The following is a 15,812-nucleotide window of genomic DNA, read 5'->3' on the forward strand; positions in this document are numbered from 1 at the left end:
ATCCCGGGACTCCAGGACCATGACCTGAGCCGAAGACAGTCGCTTAACCAACTGAGCCACCCAGGCGCCCCAGCAATTGTTTCTTGAAACTAATAGTCACACATAAGCTGTCGGTTGCTCGTGACATGAATGTGAGAGAGTGATGGAAAAATTTGGTTTGGGTTAGTCTTCTTTTTCTAAGTGATGCTTTAATGGATTAATACAAAACTCAGACTTACATGGGCAGTTATCTACCGTAGTTAGTGGCAATGGTTTCCTAATATTTCTAAATAAAGATTCATCAACACTTGTCTTTTAAAATGGAACTTTCAAACATGAAATTAGCTTTCTTTTCTGAGCATAAAAAGGTTGTTGGGGAAGATTACTGGAGACCTGTGTGTGAATCACTGAAGAAGAAAAATTTTCAGTGTTGTCATCTTGTTACCACGGTACCAGGGCCATGGCGTAATGAGGAAGAAATGGTAGGCTGGGCCTGTGGTACTGTTTTCATTTAGTATTCATTCCTATGAGGTAATCATCTAAATTAATAAGGATTTGCCCTTTTATATGGAGGAGAGAGCCTGATCCAAGTAGCCTTATAAAAAGGAAATTGCTGAATGAAGTCATTACTCTAATTAGCGTTAATGCCCCCAATGTTAACAGTATACCTTTTTTAAAAATGATGTTCAATACCTTCCAACCTACCACACTGAGTAGTGGTTGTAGCCTGAGTGCCAGATTTAATTGTCCTTTCAGTATCAATTTAGACAGATCTACTAATAGGGTCGTGTTATTAGATAAATGCCTCTGGTAATAGAAAAAAATGTCATTATGGAGCTGGATTGAGTAGCTGTTCACTGTGATGAACAGTAAACTATCAAAGCTTATTCATTCATGAGGCCTACCTACATTCATATAAACAATATTATTCTTTAGCTGATGGAAAATGGTGAATGAAGCTTTCTATTGTCTTCCTGGAATATTTGGTTCTGTATTTAGGTCAAATTCAATCCAATTGACCTCCAAAATACTTCTCAGTTTCTCTAGTGTTGAACATTTTGTTAAATTCTGCAATTAGGCTTATCAGTTTGGGCTTATGAAATCATTTCATTTCTGCTATTAGTGTTTCAGTTTTAATAATATCTGATGTGTATGTGTGTGTGTCTCTCTCTCTCTCTCTCACACACACACACACACACACACACATTCTTCTTCTAGTCTTCCAACCATCTCCCATCTCTCTTATTGCCCTTCAAATCTAGTTCCACATAGTGGCAAAAATGAATAAACTTTGGGGCACCTAGGTGGCTCAGTCAGTTAAGCATCTGCCTTCCGCTCAGGTCATGATCTCAGGTCCTGGGATCGAGTCCGGCATCAGGCTCCCTGCTCAGCGGGGAGTCTGCTTCTCCCTCTCCTTCTGCCCCTCTCCCCCACCTCCCTGTTTGTGCTCTCTGCTCTCTTGCTCTCAAATAAATAAATGAAATCTTTAAAAAAAAATGAATAACTTTTTAAAACCTTAAATAGAATCATGATTCCCTTTTGTAAAACCCTTCCCAAATCCCTTGACTTAGCTGACAAGGCCCTGTATGATTTCCTTCCTGCTTGTGTTTCTAGTGGAATCTTGCGCCTCTCCTCCTCACCCATTATATTTCAATGATGTTAAGTCAATGGTAACTCATCACTCCTTACATATGTCAAGCCTTTCTGTCCTAGTGACCTGCTATTCTTTGGCCTAACCCTGCTCTCCTGGCTTTTCATGCAATAAGTACATTTTCATTCTTCTGGTCTCAATTTAAACAGTACTTCCTCAGATAGACCTTTGCTACTCTCCCTGCTTAAAATAAGTTTCTCTTTGACCGTTTCTTACAGCTCTCTGTCATGTTCTTTACTTATCTCTTTATTTGGTTAATTTTAATGTCTTTTCTCCTCTGGACTTGTTCCCTGAAGGCAAGCACTTTTATCTGTATTGCTTTTTTGCTGGGCACATATGAAATGCTCGAAGTGGAAATGAAGTGGAAATCTATGCCTGGAAGATTGTGTCAGTATTGGATTATTACATGGGGTGGCAATCCACATCTGGGAGCCAGATCCACTCTAACACCTATTTTTGTACAGCTCACAAAGTAAGAATGGCTTATATTTTTTAAATAGCATAAAAAATCAAAAGGAGCATAGTATTTTGTGTCACATGAAAATCATAAAATTCAAATTTTAGTATCCATAAATACCGTTTTATTGGAGCCCAGACAGACCCATTCATTTTTGTGCTGTGACTCCTTATACACTGAGTAGTTATGACAGAGACCATCCATATGCCCAGAAAACCCTAAAATATTTACTCTCTGGTTCTCTACAGGAAAGAGTTTGCTGACCTTTCACATAGACAGGTTTGCATTAGAAGTTTTTTGTAAAGATTTTGTGTGTGTGTGTGTGTGTTTTTAAGTAATCTCTACACCCAACCTGGGGCTCAAGCTCACCACCCTGAGATCAAGAGTTGCATGCTCTACTGACTGAGCCAGCCAGGCGCCCCAGAATTTTAGCACAAAAAAACACCTATGTTGTCCTGAAGCTTTTTATAAAGATTATTTGGAAGAAAGAATGAGGAGAGATCCTAAAATAGGCTACTTGAATCCTTCCTATGTTGGCTTGATTTCAAAATCAATCCCATTTGGTTGGTCTATTTCCTGTTGAGGCAATAGCAATGGTTTTTGAGAAAAAGCAATGGTTCTCAGATATTAATGTGCATCAGAATAGGCTGGAGTGACCCAAGCCCGGAGATTCTGATTAGGAGGTGGGCGAGTAGGGCCTGAGAATTTGCATGTCCTGCAAGATCCTAAATCAAGAAAGAGCAACCAGGGTTGCATCCTTCTTTACAGAATGTGGGTGTTCTGTCAGTGTAAGAATTCATTTACTCAGTATTGACTAGGTGTCAGTGTTATTCTAGATGCTGGGAAAACAAAGCTAAATGATAAATTGCTTCTTTTAAGAAGCCAAAATTTAGTGCTATGCAGACATTAAATAAATAATTACCATAAACATAATAGCTGTAACAGGAGGTATAAACCAATTCTGATAGGGGCACCAATCAGTTCCTGAATATCCATAAAGACTTTTAAAGAGGAAAGTGAAGACTTGTAGAATTCTGTAATGTTTTAAGAATGAAGTCTATATTTCACTTTGGTTATGCCAATTCACAATATCTCTTAAAGAAATCCTGAGTATTGAGAGCAAATTTAGAAGTTCTGTCCAATATTTCTTTCAAAGAGAAAGAAGGGGAGGTCATCACAAAAAGGCTTACCATCCTTCAAGCAAGTGGCCAATATTAGTTCTTACCCAAACACTATTCTATTTGTGTTTTCCTCCTCTAAAACCTAACCAAGTCTCATTGTTGTCCCCATGTTCATCACCTCCCACTAGCCGATTACCATCTTTGAACCCCTGCAATAAATCCCTTGTTGACTTCAAGACTTCACCTCTTGCTGGTTCTAGCCCATTCTACACGCTGCAGCCTGGCAGTCCATTTTAAAAACAAATTCAAGACCTGCAGTGGCTTCCCGTTACTTTTTGAAAATTAATCCAAATCTTTAACAAAGCTTTTTGAGCTCCAACCTCAGGGCTCCCCCTGTTGCTGGCACCAGCCACACTGTTCTCCTTTTAGTTCTAAGAACTGTTCTTTCTCCAGACTCAAGGTTTTTGCAGATTTATTTCTTCAGGCTGGAATGCTCTTTCTGCTTGTACCCTTTGAGACTTTAATTGATTTTACTCACCTTTCTAATCTCCGTGTAGACATCGATGCCATGTCAAAGCTGTCTTCTCACTGACTCCACCCCTATCCCCACTTGCAGGAGGAAGGAACGACCTGTCTGCACTGGTAATTGGTCTAGAAACAGAGGCCATATTGTTGTGGTACCAATGTGGGAGAAGGTCAGTCATCATGTTAAACCTGCCATCAACTCTATCTTTAATGCATTTAAATCATCAAAGAACAAACTTTAGATTTCAAAGCACATAGCCTTTGAGTTTGTGGAATATTAGACGTATTTTACAATGTAGATCATGTCTTGAGTTAAAGTGAGAAAGCAGGGACTTATCTGGCTAACTAGTTAGCAGAAATTTTGCAATTAATTTTTATAAGCAACTTGGTTTATTTTGGGAGAAAATACACAACACGTTAGTCACCTTCTATATTGTTGAGCCATTTGACCTTCAGAGAAGTCCTTGGGAAATATGTTGGGAATAATGGAGAAATTTTATTTCTTATTGTTAGAAAAGCCACATACATTTCCTAAAGGTCTGTATTGATCCAGAAATATTTTGGCCCAGATGGAGGAAGGAGACTGGGTATTCAATCATAATTCCATTTCTTTCTTAACTATCCTAGTTTGAACTCTTCTCAGAGTTCTTAAAAATACCACCACTAGGGGGCACCTGGTGACTCAGATGGTTAAGCGTCTGCCTTGGGCTCAGGTCACAATCTCAGGATCCTGGGATGGAGTCCCGCATCTGGCTCCCTGTTCAGTGGGAAGTCAGCTTCTCCCTCTCCCTCTGCACCCCGCCTCTTGTGCTCTCTCTGTCTCTCTCTTTCTCAAATGAATAAATAAAATCCTCAAAAAAAAAAAAAAAAACATTACTAGGCTTTATAGCTCTTGAGAGTTTGTAATTTCGTATTTGTTTGATGATTTTGATTAATATGTCTCCCCAGTAGAAGGTAAGCTTCAAAGGGGACTTGCTCATTTTGTTCACCATTGTGCCTTGAGATAATCCATGCCTGACACATAGTAGGTTCTCAGTAAATATTTGCTGAATGAATGATGAACGGTTGGATGTATGATAACCTCTCCCTCTGTCCATTACTCAGCTCTCATTGACTTGGTCAGCTGATGAAAGTCTCACCCTATGGTGATCCTTGAACCCTCTTCCTGACTGAACCTCTTGTTCATCAAGTGTCTATTACTGTCCTGGACCTTTGGATTGACTTTCACCCTCCCCCTCACCCACTCTTATTAGTTATGGATGTCATTACCCGCCACCAGTAATTGACTACTTATTAAGTCTTGCTTTTTTCAGAACTGGGCTAGGAATTGCAGCATTATGCAATCTAAACATTATCATTTTGACATGTAATTCACATAAAAATGATTACTGGGTTGCTTTATTTTTTTGTGTACTAAGTCTTCAAAATTTAGTGTGGATTTTATACTACAGCACATCTCAAAGCAAACCAGCCACATTTCGAGTCCATCATGGCCAGATGTAGCAAATGGCTCTGGTATTGGACAGTGTAACTGATGTTATCGGCTATTAGGTAATGACGGATGGCCACATATGCATGGCTTTGGGCCAGAATGTCACCTCAGGAATCATTTTAGAACTCTACAGCTTCATGGGAAGACACATCACAGTCCTTTACCTCCTCATTCTACTCTTCATCTTCTTCATTTTCTACCTTTTCCTCTCTTTCCTTTCCTCTTCCTCTTTCTCCTTTTTCTTCCTTTTGTCCCCGCTTCTTTTTGGAACTTTTTGTGACTCAAATTCCTCCCTCTATTTTTTTCTTTCTTTATTAATGCAATAATTTTTCTACAATGAATTTGTATTTCTGAGGGGCGCCTGGGTGGCTCAGTCGGTTAAGAATCTGCCTTCAGCCCAGGTCATGATCCCCAGGTCCCCAGGTCATGATCCCCAGATCCCCTGAGCCCTACATCGGGCTTCCTGCTGAGTGGGGAGTCTGCTTCTCCCTCTCCCTCTGCCTCTCCCTTTGCTGGTACTCTCTCTCTCTCTCTCTCTCTCAAATAAAATGTACATCTTTAAAGAATTAATGGTTGGTTTCTGGCATTTGAACTATGAAGTGCCAGTAGTTCTGATAGTTTTCTTTGTGATGAGGTTGATTTTCATAGGTCGTGTATATATTGATTCAGAGGAAAGCAATCTTTGTTATTATTGTACAGACAAAGCCTTATGGTTAGATACCAAATCTTATTTTCTTTAGCCTTTTCAGTTGTTCATTGTTCTCCTGGCTTATAAATTGGTTCTGTTTACATCTAAATTACACCTGCTAGCTTTAACCATACTCCAATACTTAGGATCTATGTTTGTAAATGTCTCACACAAGATGATCACAATGAAAATGCTGATTCTAAAAAAATCAGAACTGTTTAAAGTATCACATGGACAAAAATATAAAGTTGAAGTGCTTCATATATGACCTTCCACAAAGTAATCACAGTTTACATCCTGTGGGGATATACTTAAAGACTATCTAATTCACCAAGAGGGATGTATGCAAATGAAAGGCTTGGAACAAAAATAGAAATACTCTGCAACTGCAACCACCTTCCCAAAAGGAAATGGGCAAAGAAATAGAGAGAGTAAAATGATAGTTCTACACATTTATGTCAAGAAAGCAGACGAGTCCAGGCTCTCAAGTAATTGAAACTGTTGGCTACATTTCATTGCCATTCTCTCTTTTCAATTCAGGACTTTCTAATATGATGGTGAGGAAATACAACCTGTTGTCATTAGATCCTGCAGAATTTTTCATTTCAGAGCTTTGGAGCTGAGTAGTTCACAGCTATGACCCAATTCCGTCATTTCACAGGCAAGAAAACTAAGGTTTGGAGGAGTTTAATGCCTAATCCAAGGTCTTGTAGGGAGGTTAGTGGTAGAATCTCACTTAGAACCCAGATCCTCTACTGTGTGCAGAGTTTTTTCCACTATGCCAAGCTCGGAAAAATCCAGCAGACAAATTCTCCAGGGAGAAGTAAAATTCTTTCATATTGGTTTTCTGACTTTTATTAGCAACTGAGGATTAGAAATTAGATATTTGGCGAATTTCTTTCATCATTAACCAATAATCAAATTAAAATTAATCATAATTTCCCTGGGTATTGTACTTGCAAGACAGTGACAAAAGAAAGTCCTAGAGGTCTCTTAATTTCTTAGTAATCTTAAAGTATCACAGTTAATAGCACCATTGAGAGAAGGAAGTTATATGACAAGCCATAAATATTGTGTGAGAAAAATAATATTGTCCTTGAAAGGTACAGTTTCCTTTAACAATTTTTGAAAAAGTAAATTTAATCAAGATGACTATCTCCAGGCATCCACTGAGCTTTGTACAAATGCCCATTTAAAAATTCATCAAATTTTCATTTCTGCTTTTTTATTTACTGAGCTGTGAAGGGACTGCCTCTTAAGCACTGAGCTTACTAGACACTTTAAAACTTAAACAATTAATTGCAATTAATAACACAGTTGAAAATGGTTTCCACTCATGGTTTCCAGACATGTAAATTTATTACTAATTGGAATCATAATATAATTTTTTTTCGGTGCTCTTTTCCAAAAATCTTTGCTTTGACATTTTGTATAGGTTCCCCAAAGCTCATCACATTTACCCACTGAGTGCCTTGACTACCCAGGAAAACACTTCTTTTGTGGTTTGATAGCATCTAAAGTGCTTCTGAAAAATGTGTTCTACCAATGAATTGACCAGTAGCCCAAATTTCATGATTAGCTTTATAGTATTTAGCTTTAAATACTGTTAAAATGCAGCATTATATGGGTTATATTAAGCCAATTTTAGTCATCAGTATCTTTGTTTAAATTAGTTTATTAGGGTGTGAAACCCAGTCATTTAGCAAGACCCAAAGGAAGTTGGAAATGGGACACATATACAGTATAGAGGAAAAAGAAAATTTGAATTGTTATGAGCATGAGGTATGAAAGTAGGAGCCTATTGAAAGAAAAGTGAGGCACTTGGTACCAAATGCTATGGATACTCAAAATGAGAGTATGTTATGAGAGAGAGAGCAAGAGAGAGGACAACAAATATGAATAACTGATCTGCTTTTACATCACTACCATAAGTCAGCAATTCCTCTCTCTGTGGGCTGTGACTGATTGTAAAGAGGCTCTTCAGTCTTATATTTGGACACAAGAACAGGGTCCTCATGCAAGTTCATATTTACATTGTTTGCATGAAGCATTTGTTGTTTCTTTGTCACCTCTTTTAACTTGTAACTTGATAGTCAAATGTGGATTTTTCAAGTTAAGACAAGATAAAGTGATAAAACGGATGATTGAGAAGCAGGATGGAAGAGCATTGCTAGGAAATGTTCATCTGTTTGGTGATTAATAATATTTTATATGGGGGCGCCTGGGTGGCTCAGTCGGTTAAGCGTCTGCCTTCAGCTCAGGTCATGATCCCAGGGTCCTGGGATCGAGCCCCCGCATCGGGCTCCCTGCTCAGCGGGGAGTCTGCTTCTCTCTCTCTCCCTCCACCCGTCCGCACTGCTTGTTCTCTCTCTCTCTCTCTCTCAAATAAATAAATAAATAAAAATCTTTTTAAAAAATAATATTTTACATGTACTCAGTGCAGCAAAGCAATTATACAAGAGAAATATCACTGACACAGTGTTACCTGAAATTGTTATTATTTTTTGGTGTTGATTCAGTTTTCCTAGTCATTTAAAGCAGAGATTTTCACTTTTTTATGAGAAAAATGAGTCAGTCGGGTGATAATATGGTAACCTTAAATGTTCTTGGATCAAAGGGATTATCTGAGGCCATGATGTCCAATGGAGTAACCACTATTCAGATATGGCTCTTGAGCCTTTGAGATGGGCTGTGTCCAAAGTAAATGTTTTCTAAGGGTAAATTATACCCTGCGTTTTGAAGACTTAGTAAGAAAGAAAGTAAAAATATTGCATTCATAACTTTTATATTGCTCATATATTGAAATGATAATATTTTTGATACATTGGACAAAGCAAAATATATTGTTACAATAACTTTGATCTTTCTTTATTTCCTTTTTTAAAAAAGTGTGGATAACTAGAAGAATTTAAATTGCATGTGTAGCTTATATTTGTGGCTCACATTACATTTTTACTAGACAGTTCTGCTCTAAGGGATTTAATATTATTTAAATGCGATATGCTCATGAATTGGGCTTGCACACTTTTTGATGTTGCTATAATTATAAATGTTCAAACGCTTTACTTTGAAAATAGATGTATATTTGACATTGAGAAATTATATGTAACTTCCTTCTGTTCTCTTGAGGATTTCTTGCCTAACTTCTGTTCGTATGTTATTTGGCACAGAAGGGAAATGTTCTGAACTCTTCCGAATAATGCCTGAAAGGAAGAGTCACTATAGAGAAGGGTATGTGATTCTCTTTAAATAAGCGAACCACCTACCCTCCACAGTCTGTGAGCAGTTACATTTAGCAAAGATTTGTCTTGTGCCTGTCCACATCGGCTAACATGAATAAATGAAAATTCAGTCAGAATGATCAGAAGGAACCCACAAAACTTGCAGACAAGTTTCAGAAGATGTTAGATTGAGTCATCTATATGGTTTCTGGAGAGCACTGATAGACAATTGAAGACAGTTACATTCAGAATGTGTATCATTGGGGATCATATTGTAAAACCAATAAACATTTAATTTAAAATAAACCTGAAATTCTTAGGTAGAGTTTGTTGCAGAATAATTCAATTTGGCACATAAAAAATGGAAACTTTCCCATTGTTTGCACTACTGTGCACATTTTGAAAGTCACATTTAACATTGAATTTCTACAAAATTCAGCAATTTACTATTTGGTGTGGGTATCAGTGACAAAATATCATTTTGGATGTTGTTCCTATCCCTGGCACATATGAAATTAATGCTTTTCTCCACAAGAGAAAAAGACATTATCTTTTGAGGTCACAGAGTTTTTGTATCTTGGCCTGAGGCTACTAACTACATATGACATGATGAGGAAATGAGACCTTTTTGTGGGAAACCAAACTCAAGGATCAGAGCTGCTTACAAAAATAACTTAAAAACCTGTTGATAAAAGCATTCTTAAGTGAGACTCTGAGTCTTGTTTTCTGGTAGGAAGTGCAGTTTTAGAAGAGTCGAATACTGTCTAGATTACATTTACCAACTTTGTTTCGTATTTACAGAGTTTCTAAAACACTAACTCTGTGCCCATATCACTGTGATTCTTGCCATGGCTGGCAAGAGTTTTGATGGTTTTTGATACTAATTTTAACTCATTAATATCCCGTGTGTAATATGTTAAACATGTCTTAAAATTTGAATCCTTTCATGATTTACCTGTTTCTATTAATAAAAATCTAAATCTCTGATGTGGATAAAAATGATTGTTTACTTATGATCTGGCAAGTTTTCTAACATAAATAATTATGAGTAGATCTGGAACTCTGAATCTCTTATTTCTGTTTTATGTGAAAGTCAAATTTTGCAGGTGCCATTAAGGAGGCCAAGTGTCAGACTATTTGCTTCATTTATAAAACTATATAACACAAATGCTGAGATTCCCAACCTCTTAAATTTTGCCATACACTGTTTCCAGCACAAGGACAGCTTCTCAAGCTCTCTAGGGATCCTAGTTACGGGCTGTGTTGTATGCACGCCCCAGAGTGCCTGTAAGCAATCATCTCTCTTCTACTAAACCATTATCTGGAATGGATTCTTTCTGGTTACCAAAATGGGAATAAAAGCACTGAGAATATTGGAGAGAAATGAGGGTCAAGACTTTAATCTGTGAGGTATGTTGAAGACAAGAATATTATCTTTCTAAAACCCAGCTCCACTTCAGTGCCATGTGGAATGAACTATGACCATTCGATGTAAAACCTACATGTTATTATTATACACCCAAAGGACTGAAACAACAGAGTCAGCATCTGAGTATGCTACTTAAAAAGCCAAATGCACTAAATAACAAATCACATGTTTCCATCATGAAAATTGATCTTGTTTAAAGGGAAAACGTGTTGGAAATAAATAAGTAAAAGCATTTCAAGATATTCCAGTTGGGAGTATTACATTTCCTCATACCTAAAATTAGTTTTTAGTGTCATTCCTACTTTTTATCATCATATCAGAACCTAACGACATAAAGAATATGGTATGTCTCAGAAAATACTATTTTGGTGTCTGTTCTCCTTCAATAAAGACCAGGGGTACAGAAAAGAGAACAGTTTATAATTCATTAAAATAGTCTCCTATTCTTTTCCCCCGCTTGGCTTTGCCATTAAAATCAATGTGGAAAAAGCAAACAAACAAACACTTAGGATGGGTCAGAAAAAAGATAAAAACATTATTTTAAAAACTTAGACTATTTGAAAAGGTTATTTGGTCTAATAAGGAGAGAAATAATTTCATGGTAGTCTTCAAGTATACTACATGAGAAGTTATTTAGAAAACTATTTTCATCTCTTCTAGATGACTTAGGAATGGGTCTGCATAAAAGTGGGTAGTGAATTAGATTTCCCAAGGACTCTCTAGGCAAGTTTAGTTCATAGCAATGTAATCTGTTTTAGTCCCTCTTCCTTTACAAGAAATTAGTACAGTGTCCATTGTAAATGGGCATTTATTAATTTTTTTATTATAAAACCAATTATTGACATTTTATAGAATATTCTTTTTATTCAGATTTCTAGAAAGCTTTTCCATTTTTATGATGTCAGAAATAGGTACACTTCTTTTATAATTCTAACTTTATGGGAAAAAAATTCATTCTTTTAAGTACTTAAAAAGATGAGGAATAGATCAAGTTCCTCAAATAATTGCCTTTTCCCCCTAGGCATTGATTAAAAATAAGACTGTGTAATGTATAGATTATCCTAATTATAATAGAAATAAGTGAGCAATTTTATATATCATTTGATTTTATCATGATATTCAACAACAAAATTTTATATTAAACTCACATGAAACTGCTAATGAATACATCATCTTTTACAAATACAGATGTATTCAGAGAAAAGTAGACTAGAAAAGCCTATATCCCACCTCATCCCCCAAAACACACATATGCGTGCACGCATGCGCACATGTACATTTTTGGAGTGGGGGGGAGGGAAAAAAGTCACCCCAAATGTCCCAACTTTATTATTTGGTAGCAATTATTACCATTCCTTTTTGAAAGTAATAATTTGTGCCTAATGGTTGTGGCTTTTTTTTTTTTTTTTTTTTTAAGGTTTTTAAGTTATCTCTATACCCAATGTGGGGTGGAATTTATAAACCCAAGGTCAAGAATCCCGTGCTCTAGAGACTGAGCCAGCCTGGGGTCTCCCCCTTCCCTCCCACCCTCTCGCATTTGAATGAAGTACTCTCCTGTCAGTTCAGGGCAGATTGCAAATTTCATCCCCCTCTTTTTTTTCTTTTCTTTTTTTTTTTATGTCTCTTGAGAGGCAACATAGTATTTTGAAGAGATGAAGTTCTTCAGTCAAACAGATACAGGTTTTCCACTCACTTCATGTATAATATTAGTAAACGGTTTACTTTTGAGCTTCCATTTTAACTACAGAGACAGAATGATTTCATACAGTTTTGTGATGAATAAATGTCTAAGGCAGCCATCATATATTGAGACCTGTTCTGAGCTAGTCACATTATAAATCCCTTCATTATCATTAATCCTTATAACAGCACTGAGGGGTAAGAGTTATTCTAGACCCTATTTGATCCAAGAGTACATCGATAAAATGTCTATTACAGGGTCCAGCTCAATAAATTGTGGTCGTGGTGATGGTAATCATAGTACTAGTCGTAGTTGCTGTTTTGACTATAGTCTTCTTACAGCCCTATGTTCCTAGTTTAACTGAAGAAATTTAAGGATGTAAAGAGGCAGCTAGTTTAGGGGACACAGGATTCAGACAGTCTGTTTCAGCATGGTCTGTGCCATTCAATATTACACCATATTGTGATGGTATTCTGAGATTTTAGATTTGCTAAATGCTTGTCACCATGCATAGAGGCATTTCATTCTTAATGGGACCCTATTTCCAAACTATATTTAAAAACAGTTTGGTGTTCATTTTCTTCTGAAATCATGCTGATATGTTACCTAAAAGGCACATTTGACCCTTAGTATATGGATTTCTATACACTTACATCAGGGAATCTTTTCAATGCCTTAGCTATCTACCTGGCTAATTCTTCAACTTAGTTTAGGTAGTTCTGGTTGCCTTGTTCTATGCATTGGGTTTGGTATAATAGCATATTCTCCATAAATTATATTTCTCAGGTGTAGTAACTGTATGGGTTATTTCTGTGCATCTTCTAAATTGCTCTTATTATTGCTAATGAAGATAATCTTAACATTTTAACTAATGATTCGTACAGTTTTACATCAGTCTTATTTTCATAAATCAAATTGTAGAAATAGAATATTACTATAAAATTTATAATCACATTACATGCCAATAGGTGTAACTATTTAGCAATATAAATTCAACAGGATCTGTTACTTCACATTTATTTTTATCCTGAGCTATGAATTTATTTGTAATTAATAAAAGGTTATGTTTCTACTTCAGGGAAATTTAAACTATAAAAGACAAGTTGGGGGGGGGACCACTGACATGTGATCCATTTTTCTGAATACTGTATATACCTAAATGTATTAAAATTCTCAGAATACTACTTACAAGTATATTATTTAGTGGGAAATGCAGGTTATTTACTAGTTTTACTTTATGTTTATTAGATAAGCAGTTAAGTATTGAGATTCCATAGAAAGCATAGCAGGGTACTGAGAATGGTGCAGGCCCTTAGGGATGCTGAAAAATAATAGATTTCTAAGAAGTAACTAGCAGTTTTTGTTTGCTCAGAATTCAGCAAGTACATTTAAAGGTCTGATTCATTTGAAATGCTCTAAATTAAATTAGAAAGTAACCTTTAGCAAAATGTGTATCATCCACTTTGCAGACTTCTGTATGAAAGTTTTACATGTATAAGAACCACTTTACATGATGATATTTTTTCTCCTTGTATTTCTCTTACAACTGTGAATACCCATGAAAATGAGCAACAGCATTAGTGTTACAGCTCGCCTTCAGAATATTCACTTAGTGCCAGCATGAGGTTTACACTGCCATTAAAACCATTGCAATTTTACAGTTTATGAAGCACTTCTTCAGACATTCTTCATCTTCACAGCAGCCCAATGGGGAGGCCAAGTGTAGTAGGCATTGGTCATTTCTGCTGGCCCAGCACCCCAAGACCCTTCCCTCCTGGGGAGAGCCCTGTGATGAGATGGATGGAAGGTAGAGCCCTGCCTCCCTCTCCCGAAGTTGAAGGAGAGCAGCCATTCTCCTGCCCTAATTTGGCAGCTCACAGGCTCCTCTGTGACTGAGGCTCAGCCAATGAGACAGCCCTGCCTGAGAGTTTTTCTGGAGATGAGCGAATCGGAGCTTCTGAGGAGAGACTGGGGCTCATTCCAGCCAAAGGGGTGGCAGGCAAGGGCTGTGCCCATGGCAATAGAATCAGCTGGGCTTTCAGAGTCTGGGACAGAGGCTACTTGCATGTTTGGACCAGACTCCTTTGTTTCAGCCCATTTTCCCCAAGATTTTTCAGCCTCTTCCCTCAACTAACCATCTCATTTCTTCTCAGCACATGCCTATAATGTTTAACTTAACTATAGTAGGTTTGGGTTATTGGCAACCCATAGGTATAACAAGAATCGCTATTCCCAATACAGAGATGAAGAAATTGAACCTCGGTGAGCTTAAGTCACTTCCTTGCATTGCAGTCGTCTGGAAAAGCCAAGTCTAGAACCCATGACTTCTAGTTCAGGGTTGTTTCTTTCACAGCACACTGTTTTCCCAGTGGCCTTCAGTGGCCTCTGCACATAGTGAGACGTGCTTCCTCCTCCTCTGTGCCTCCTTGATTGCAGTACTTAGTCCCATTTACGGTTCTAATGCTTACCTGCTTGATGTCAAGTGCACCCATCTTCCACCCTACACTGTTGAGCATCTGGAAGACAAGGATTGTTTTACAATCATCATTTTCTCTCAAACATATATTGGAGTGCCTGGGTGCAGAGTCAGTACTAAATAAAGATTGTAATGAATGAGTAGCAAATGAGTGCATAAATTATTCAATTAAATGACAACACCAATGTGGGCTTGAAGTTGATGCTAAAAGTATAACACTGATTTTAGAAAACACCACTATGTTCTTTACCAATCAAAATTATAAACTATAAACAATTCACCTTAAATATATAAAGATGCTCACTTAGTAAGCATTTATTCCATGCCTTCTATGTGTCAGGTGGTTATTACAGAGAGAAGTAAGAATTCGTCTCCTTCTTTAAGAAGTCTCACAGACTGATGGGAGAAACAAACATTCCATAGCTCAGATCATGGAGCTGTGGGGAAAAAGAGCTGTGATAATATGATTAGGGCAGCAGGCCCATTGTCAGCAGCCACTAACCTGGCCTGGCGATACCCCTCTGGGCAGGATGCTGTGCACATCAAGGGAAACAGCCAGAGCCCTTTGAAAAGCACAATATGCTTTGCCTTTCCAGAATGTTATGAGATGTGCTTAAAAAAAAAAAAAAGCTACATGGGGCTCCTGGGTGGCTTAGTCAGTTAAACATCTGACTCTTGGTTTCTGCTCAGGTCACATCTTGGGTTCCTGAGATGGAGCCTTGCCTATCCAGCTCCATGCTCAGTAGGGCATCTGTTTTTCTCCCTCTTCCTCTGTCCCTCCCCTCTGCTCGCACACTTTCAATCTCTCTCTCAAATAAATAAATAAATAAATCTTTTTTTTTAAAAGTTACCTGCACCCTCATTCAGACATAATTATCTTTAAAAAGGTTATAATCAAGGTTTATCAAATTTTAAAACTAATTTTGAAATTGCTTTCTACCATATGAGACTAATACATAAGACTATATTTTGGTTTGGCAAAAGGTGAGGATAAAGAGAAATCTATATCTTTATTTAAGCATTAAAGCCCAATATAGTAAAAGCAACAAATAAAGATATATATATATATATATATATATATATATATATATA

The 15,812-nt window shown here is 37.1% G+C and overlaps 1 protein-coding gene across 3 annotated transcripts in view; it reads left to right on the plus strand.

Annotated features, from left to right (window-relative positions):
• The window catches only part of MAGI2 (membrane associated guanylate kinase, WW and PDZ domain containing 2), a 1,320,571-nt gene that overhangs the window by 840,205 nt on the left and 464,554 nt on the right, over window positions 1-15,812 (plus strand). The window lies entirely within an intron of this gene.

This window comes from Phoca vitulina, unplaced genomic scaffold, assembly GCF_004348235.1.
Source record: "Phoca vitulina isolate PV1807 unplaced genomic scaffold, GSC_HSeal_1.0 scaffold4, whole genome shotgun sequence".
Classification (NCBI taxonomy): Eukaryota; Metazoa; Chordata; class Mammalia; order Carnivora; family Phocidae; genus Phoca; species Phoca vitulina.